This window comes from Gossypium hirsutum, chromosome D13 (assembly GCF_007990345.1).
Source record: "Gossypium hirsutum isolate 1008001.06 chromosome D13, Gossypium_hirsutum_v2.1, whole genome shotgun sequence".
Taxonomy (NCBI): domain Eukaryota; kingdom Viridiplantae; phylum Streptophyta; class Magnoliopsida; order Malvales; family Malvaceae; genus Gossypium; species Gossypium hirsutum.
Genome location: NC_053449.1, coordinates 20,574,876 through 20,583,320, shown reverse-complemented (window position 1 = coordinate 20,583,320; position 8,445 = coordinate 20,574,876).

Below are 8,445 nucleotides of genomic sequence, written 5' to 3'. Positions count from 1 at the left end.
TCTCCTACAGAAATTGAAGTTCGACCGGATATGACTCATGAGGAGGAACCGATAAAGATTCTGGCTTGAGAGGTCAAACAGTTAAGAAATAAAAGTGTAGCCTTAGTGAAAGTGTTGTGGAAAAAACATGGAATGGAAGAGGCTACGTGGGAACCGGAGGAAGTTATGAGGAAACAATACACAAACCACTTTTTCGGTAAGATTTTCGGGGACGAAAATCCCTAAGGGGGAGAATTGTAACAACCCGATTCTAGGCCTAGTCGGAACAGTAGTTTTGGGACCACAAATTTGACGAGGGAAAATATTATTATTATTATATTTTTATGATCTACAATTTCACGGAAAAATTTCGTACAAATTTCGTTCGAAAATTTCGACGTTTGGGCACTCAATTTAGTCAAAAGGACTAAATTGAAAAAAGTGCAAAAGTTGAGTTCTACATGTTAGAAGTGTCTAATTGTTATGAAATTATAAATTGGTGGTCCTTATATGGTAATTAGACCATTAGTTAATTGATGGACAAAAATAGACATAAGAAATTGGTGGAATAGATTTTTTTTAAAATGGGGGCATTTTAGTCATTTAGTAATAAAAAGAATTAAAAAGGGAAAAAGATGGCAAAAATGTGCTCATCTTCTTTATGGCAAAATGTGCTCATCCTAGCCCCGTTTTTAATGTTCTTCGCATTTTTGAAATCCTCGTAACTCGATTTAGCTTATTCTACCATTAATTCATGTTAGGGTTCATATTTGGAAAAATACCCATAGGTGAAATGTGTTTATTTTGCTGTTTTGTGGTAGAATATGAAGCTAGAAATTATGTTAAACAACTTTTGCTAAGCGGTTTTAAGCGAAAACGAGTAAATAGACATAATCGATAAAAATAATTAATGTTCAAAAGTATGTGTTAGAGTGGGAATTTGATGTTGTCATAGAAGGGAAAAATGTTCAGCATGTCATAAAACATAAGAATAAGAGATGAAGTTTAATTTTCGAGCTTAGGGACAAAAGTGTAAATATGCAAAAGTTTGGGGGCAAAATTGTAATTTTCCAAAAAGTTGGGTGGAGGACTATTTTATTAAATGTGAACATTAAATAAGTTAAATTTGCTATTATAGATCAAGAAAGACGAGAAGACTACCTCAAACGGGGAAAAGAGAAGATAGTGGAGTAAATTGCAAAATTACGATATTTTGCACCGAGGTAAGTAAACATGTGAATTAATGCATTATTTTGATATTATTCATTATATGTTGAGACTTAATTGAACATAAAATAAATACTTGGTATAGATACTAAAATTGTGGTTAAGTTGGGAAAGGTGGTAAAGTGTTGAAAAACACGGTTTTCGGTTGAACACTTGGAATAGGCCGGAGTACATTGAATATAAAGGGGGTTGCTAAGTGCTGATTCCCCCAAGGGGTTGCTAAGTGCTGATTCCCCGATTCATTGGTGGTTGCTAAGTGCTGATTCCACCGTATTTTAAATGTGAAGGGGGTTGCTAAGTGCTGATTCCCCCAAGGGGTTGCTAAGTGCTAATTCCCCGATTCATTAGCAGTTGCTAAGTGCTGATCCCGCCGTATCTTAAATGTGAAAGGGGTTGCTAAGTGCTGATTCCCCGATTCATTGGTGGTTGCTAAGTGCTGATTCCACCATATCATTGAATGTGAAAGGGGTTGCTAAGTGCTGATTCCCCGAATCACTGGTGGTTGCTAAGTGCTGAATCCACCGATAACGGATAACATTCCGAGTGTTCAACGGGATAACATTCCGAGTGTTCAAAGGTGAATATATATATGGTGGACAAGATTATGTGAGAAATGTTTGGGTTTGAAACCTTATCAACCCATATGTAAGATGGGAGGAAATATCAAAAGTACAAAAGAGCAAATTTAAATACAAAACTGTTTTGAACAACAACAGTGGGGCAAATTTGAAAAATCACTATAAATGGTGGAAAATGAATTAGAAGTTGAGTAATATATGAAATTTAAGATCAATGAGTCTATTTTCATATGGAAGAAAAAGGGGCAGCAAAATATTTTTATATTTAGGATATTTTAATTTTATTGAGACAGGGTTAAATTGATTTCGAGATCCCCTATTCCAACTTTTAAAAATCACAAAAAATTTTAAAAAACTAATTATGGCTTGAAATTTACATTCTTGAATTAACTAATGAGTCTATTTTTAAGAGAAAGAAACAAGAACTTTTTTTGAATTCTGTACAGGGAGTTAAGTAAATTTTAGTAAGGAGAGGTCAGAACTGTCAAGCAGTGAAACAGGGGAATATTTAGAGAATAAACTGTACTAATTGGACAAACCAAAAATTCTTAAAAATTTATGGTGGAAAGGTATATGAATCAAGTTTCAGAAAAAATTTACAGAACTTAATTTGGATCTCTGTAGCTTCAGATAAAAATAAATTAGTGACCATGACGCAGAAAAATAGCTTGCTGGAAATTGAACAAACAATGAAATTTATGTGTGATTAAAATTATGTTACTATGTAATCATGTGAGGAATTTATTTATTTGTCATATGTTTACTTACTAAGCTATATGCTTACTTGTTTTTATTTTTCCTTGATTATAGTGACATCAATCAGCTCGGAACTTGGACGACGTCAGATAATCATCCACACTATCACCAACTTTTTGGGTATTTTGCAATTAATACTTTGGAAACATGACATGTATAGATGACTTTATGTAATGTGGTATAAATATGTATATATTCAGTATTTTTCGGTTTAATATGTTGGTGTTTATTAATGGATAAATTATGTCTGAGCATATAACTATAATTGGTTGGAAATATTGAAGTTGTTTGAAATTGTCTTTGAAAATTTGCAGGGGTTTTATGTAAAAATAAACAGAAATACTGTCGAAATTTTTATAAAAAAAATTATAAGTGTTTGAGTTCTAGTAATACCTCATACTCTGTTCCTGCAAGGAACACTGGTAAGGGGTGTTACAGGCAGATCGATCTTTAGATCAACCTGAAGGGAAAATCAAATATGTTTTAATTCGTGTGGATAAATTTGTTTTTCCAGCTGATCTTTTCATACTTGACTGCGAAGCAAACAAGGAGGTTCCCATAATCTTGGGACGACCATTTTTATCCACCATTCGAACTCTCATTGTAACACCCCTTACCCGAGATCGTTGCCGGAGTCGAGTACGCGGCGTTACTTAACCTAACTTACTAGATCGGAGTATAAAAATTTGCTTTTAAAAATTAATTCGCTCACGTTCAATTAATATGTCCCTAAAAAGGGGAGACCCTAAAACATGCAACAGAAATGATTCGGGTCAAAACTGGGAACATTAAAAAATTTTCGAATACTTAAACAAATCAAAATAATTTTATTTCACTAGTCACAATAAAATAATCCACTTGCGTAACAGTCACTAATTTAATTATAACTCGAGTTACAAAACTTAAAATTTAGATCCGTAAATTTTTCCTGAAACTAGACTCATATATATTCTTATCATAAAATTTCTAGAATTTTTGGATTAGCCAAACAGTACAATTTATTTGTTAAAGTCTCCCTTGTTTCATTGTCTGACGGTTCTGACATCTATTCACTAGAAATCAATTATCTCATTGTACGAGCTTTATATAGTGCTTCCGCTTGTTTCTATTGAAAATAGACTCACTAAGGAATCTAGAAATATAAATTATGACTCATAATTCTTTCTGTACAATTTTTAATGATTTTCTGTCTCACTAAAATTCAAATATTACAAAATATAAAATTTCTTTGCCTACACTGTTTCTTTCATGTGAAAATAGACTCAATAAGCTTTAATTCTATATCTCATTCGCTCTCTAATTCGATTTCTACTATCCTGGGTGATTTTTCAAAATCACTTCAATACTGCTGTCCAGAAACTGTTACATTGCAAATTTTTACTCTTTTATAATTTCTTTGCATTAACTTTCATTTAGGCATACATAACACCAAAACATGTTCTTAAATAGCCATTTCAATAGCTAAACATTATCAAGTACTTACATGCTATTCATTAGCCATATCATAAGGACACACACAAAATGACTAAGTCCCTATACATGTCATAACTTAAAACATTTCGAATCACAAAATACCGAGATAATCTATTGATAGTGTGAAACGATCTCCAATGTCTTTACAATCCCTGAATTGGCTTGGCGATACTATAAAAAGAAGGAAAATAAAGGGACTAAACATAAAGCTTAGTAAGTTTACAAGCAAATAAATAACAACATTTATCATAAATAATTATACTCATAAATTATCATCAAGTATCATGGTATTTGCTTCTTCTTTACTTACTCTCTTACTTGATTACTTGCTCGCGTACTTAAATAACTCATGAATATAACTTACTCCTCCCTTGCTTAAATTTCTTTTTCTCAATTGATAACTGAGATATTCTTAACCCTTATAACTAACCTGAATCTATTTATTATGCTTTTACCTAAAATTTCATGTAACATAGTCTATTTATTAGCCCGTTGAACCATTTGGAATACTAAGGATACTCGGGACTCTTGTCTGATAATAACATGCCAAAGCCATGTCCCAGACATGGTCTTACATGGGATGTTTCTTTTACTGCAAATGCCATATCCCAGATATGGTCTTACATGAGAGTTCTCATAACCTTAATAATGCCAATTCCATGTCCCAGACATGGTCTTACATGGGATCTCATCCCCCTAATGTCATGACATTTGTATTCGATACATTCCTAATGTTTTAATGAGACTTTTTAACACTGATTCTCTATCATCTCATACTTGAGTCAACATTAAATAATTTCATGAAATATGTACATAATTTCTGGAAAATAACAACATTAATAATAATTATTGAAATATTGCATTTATTTACCGTAAACTTACCTTGGTACAAAATACGATCAAATCTAGCAACTTAGTCCTCAACCTTTTTCTTTCCCCGGTCTAACTCTGGATTTCGTTCCTCTTGATCTATAGTAGCAAATTTAGCTTATTTAAAACTCATATTCATCAAAACAGTCCTTGACTCGAACTTTGGCAAAATTATGATTTTCCCCTAAACTTTTCTAAATTTACACTTTTGTCCTAAAGCTCGGAAATTAAACTTCATCCTTTATTCTTATGTTTTATGACATTCTGAACATCTTTCCCTTCTATGGCAACATCAAATTCTCACTCTAACATTTACTTATGAACATTAGGTATTTTTATCGATTATGTCGTTTTACTCGTTTTCACTTAAAATCGCCTAGCAAAAGTTGTTTAACATAATTTCAAGCTTCATATTCTACCATAAAACATCAAAATAAACACATTTCACCTATAGGCATTTTTTTCAAATATTAACCCTAACATGAATTAATGGTAGAATAAGCTAAACCGAGCTACGATGACTCTAAAAACGTAAAAAAAAAATAAAAACAGGGCTTGGATGCACTTACTATGAGCTTGAGAAAGTGAAGAAACCTTAGCTATGGAGTTCCTTGAAGTTTTGGCCCTTATGGAAGAAGATGAGCACATTTTGCCATCTTTTTCCCTTTTTATTCTTTTTATTACCAAATGACTAAAATGCCCTTCATTAAAACTTTAGTTATTTTTATCTATGCATGCCCATTTTTGTCCATGAAAATCTAATGGTTTAATTACCATTTAAAGACCTCTACTTCAATTATGCACTTTTATTAAATCCTTTATCATCTAAAGCTCATATTTACCCACTTTTGCAAATAAACCCTAATATGCAATTCAGACATGCAATCGCTGAAATTTCTTATCGGTATTCTAACACATGCATCCAATCAATCGGTAAATCATAAACATTAATCATAATGAACTTTTCTATCTCGGGTTCATGGTTTCACAACCACTGTTTTGTTTAGGCCCTATTTTGGGATGTTACACTCATTGATGTTTATAAAGGAGAACTCACCATGCGACTGAATGATGAGCAAGTTACCTTCAGTGTTTTTGAGTCTGTTCATCACAAAGATAAAGCAGAGTGCCATACTATCAATGTGCTCGATGATTTGATTGAGGAAGAATTCAACAACCAAAGCACAATCATTGCTGAAGAAATTGCAGTGACATCTGAGGCTAAATCCATAGACAATTGTGATATCACAATTGACGCTCATACTGTTAAAGTCAAGCATAGATGGCAAATTGAATTCTTAGACCTAACCAACAGAACCATTCCAATTTTCAAACCATCAATTGTAGAAGGTCCCAATCTGGAATTGAAACCACTACCTCATCATCTTAAATGTATTTTCTTGGGTGATCACAATACTCTTCTAGTTTTTGTCTCCGCAACACTGGATGCAACACAAGAAAAGAAATTGACTTACATTTTCAAGAAGCACAAACAAGCTATTGCCTAGAGTATTGCAGATATTCAAGGTATTAATCCTTTTTGCATGCACAAAATCAAGATAGAAGATGAAAGCCAGCAGTCAATTGAATCGTAAAGAAGGTTAAATGAGAAGATGAAGGAAGTGGTCATGAAAGAAATCATAAAATGGCTGATGTGGAAATTATTTACCCAATTTTTGATAGCAAGTGGCTGAGAACACTCATCTTGTCTTGAATTGGGAAATATGTCATTTTATGGCAACTGAAGGCATTGTGTTAGACTATCGCATCTCTAATCAGGGTATTCAAGTAGATAAAGCTAAGGTGGAAATCATTGACAAATTACCCTCATCGGCAAATGTAAAAGGTATTCGTAGCTTTCTTGAACATGCAAGATTTTACTGATGGTTTATTAGGGATTTTTCAAAGATTGTAAAACCATTGTGCTCATTGCTGGAACAGAATTGAAATTTTCTCTTCGTTGAGGCATGTCTGGATGCCTTTATTCAGTTAAAGAAGCAGCTGGTTAATGCCTCAATTGTCATTGCACCCAATTAGTCTCAGCCTTTTGAAGTTATGTGCGATGCAAGTGACTTCGCCGTGGGTGCAATGCTAGGAAAACACAAAGGAAAAATTTTTCACGCCATCTATTATGCTAGTAGAACTCTTACAGAAACTCAATTCAATTATACCACCACAGAGAAAGAATTGCTAGTCGTCGTCTTCGCTTTCGACAAGTTTCGTTGTTATCTTGTCAGCGCAAAAGTTACGGTATTCACTGACCATTCAGTGTTGCGATATCTCTTTGTGAAAATAGATGCCAAACCAAGACTGATACGATGGATTTTATTATTGAAAGAATTTGACATTGAGATAACAGACTACAATGGGTCAGAAAATCAAGTTGCTGATCATTTGTCCATATTGGAAGTTGGCAGTGAAGACGAGAAAATACTTCAAATTATCGGTGCATTCCCAAATGAGATGTTATTCACTATCGATGTAACTCTTTGGTATGCAGATTTGGTTAATTACTTGGTGTGTGGTAAGCTCCAATTGAGTATCAAGGGCCATAAAAAAGAAAGATTTGTTCGTGATGTAGTGAAGTACCATTGGAACAAGCCGTATTTATTCAAAGTATGCAATGACAACATCATTTGGCGTTGTATTTCAGAAGAAGAGATGCTTTTAATCTTCAAGCACTGTCATGATGCTCCTTATGGGGGCCATTTCGGTGGTATGAGAACTACTGTTAAGGTTCTACAATCAGGATTCTATTGGCCATCATTGTTCAAGGATGCTTATAATTTGTGAATCAATGCGATAAATGTTAGCGCATCGATTCTATTTCTCGACATAATGAAATGTTGCAACAACCAATTATGGAAGTTGACTTATTCGATATTTGGGGGATGGATTTTATGGGACCATTTCCAAGTTCATTTGGAAACTATGTTTCGAAGTGGGTAGAGGCTATTGATGTCCCAAAGGATGATGCAAGGACAGTGCTCAAATTTTTTCACAAGCATATACTCACCCGTTTCAGCACACCAAAGGCCTTGATTACTGATCAAGGTATACATTTCCATAACAACCAAGTGACATCCGCATTAAAGAGATATGGAGTCAATCATAGAATGCCCACTACTTATCAGCCACAAACCAATGGACAAGCTGAAATTTCAAATCGTCAAATTCAGAACATTCTTTAAATGGTTGTGAACCCTTCGAGAAAAGATTAGTCTTCCTGATTGGATGACGCTCTATGGGCTTTACGGACAGCATACAAGACTTCTTCGGGGATGTTGCCATATCAATTGGTTTTTGGGAAATTATGTCACTTACCAGTTGAATTGGAACACAAAGTGATGTGGGCAATTAAACAAGTGAACATGGACTATGACGTTGTTGTAAAGAAAAGGCTATTAGACATCATCGAACTAGAGGAGATTCGAAAAAATGCTTATGAAAATGACGCGATTTATAAGAAAAAGACAAAACAATGGCATGAAAAGATTATTTTGCAGCGACAATTTACCTCAGGACAACAGGTTTTATTGTTCAACTCTTAACTTAAATTGCA